Below are 615 nucleotides of genomic sequence, written 5' to 3'. Positions count from 1 at the left end.
GAAAACACCGGTTCTCGTCCGATCACCGAAGTTAAGCAACGTCGGGCCCGGTTAGTACTTGGATAGGTGACCGCCTGGGAATACCGGGTGCTGTAGACTTTTTACATTTTCTCCCCCAAATCGATTGATGTTTACTTATTGTTCGTTAAAGATGTTTTTCTTTTTCTTTCTTTTTTTTTCTCTTAAAGGTTCATTATGTACGGTATTTTGGCACGTTATAATCGTCAACTTTTCACTAAAAGAAAAAGGACCTGGGCCTTGCACTGAGCAGTAGGGCCACAACAAGTGTATGGTGTAGCCTTATAATACAGTGTTCGGGTGGTGTCTTAACAAATGTAATGAAAACATATGCGATATTCTAGCCTACTGATTGGGGCGGATGCACGATTTGGCGGTAAGAGTGCGTGAGAGTCCACACGACCTCAGGCCCACCATAGTTGAGGCTGAGATGCAACAATTTGAGAATATGGACCTCTTGAAGTGCCCGGAAATCGCACTCTTATGACTTAAAAAATCATACAGGTACTATGATTCGAGGGTCGTTTGAACTAAACGGCAGTCTTCTTCTGTCTAAAGCATCCTAGTTAATGCCGTACGGTAGTAAAATGGTTGGTT

The 615-nt window shown here is 42.9% G+C and overlaps 1 pseudogene; it reads left to right on the top strand.

Moving 5' to 3' along the window:
• LOC117101448 lies at positions 1–99 on the top strand (annotated as a pseudogene; the record flags this gene model as incomplete).
• Positions 100–615: the final 516 nt, after the last annotated feature.

Source organism: Anneissia japonica, unplaced genomic scaffold, assembly GCF_011630105.1.
Source record: "Anneissia japonica isolate Jap-2015-1 unplaced genomic scaffold, ASM1163010v1 scaffold200614_len605_cov112, whole genome shotgun sequence".
Taxonomy (NCBI): Eukaryota; Metazoa; Echinodermata; class Crinoidea; order Comatulida; family Comatulidae; genus Anneissia; species Anneissia japonica.
Note: the sequence above shows the minus strand (reverse complement) of the source record. Positions and strands in the feature narration are given on the sequence as shown.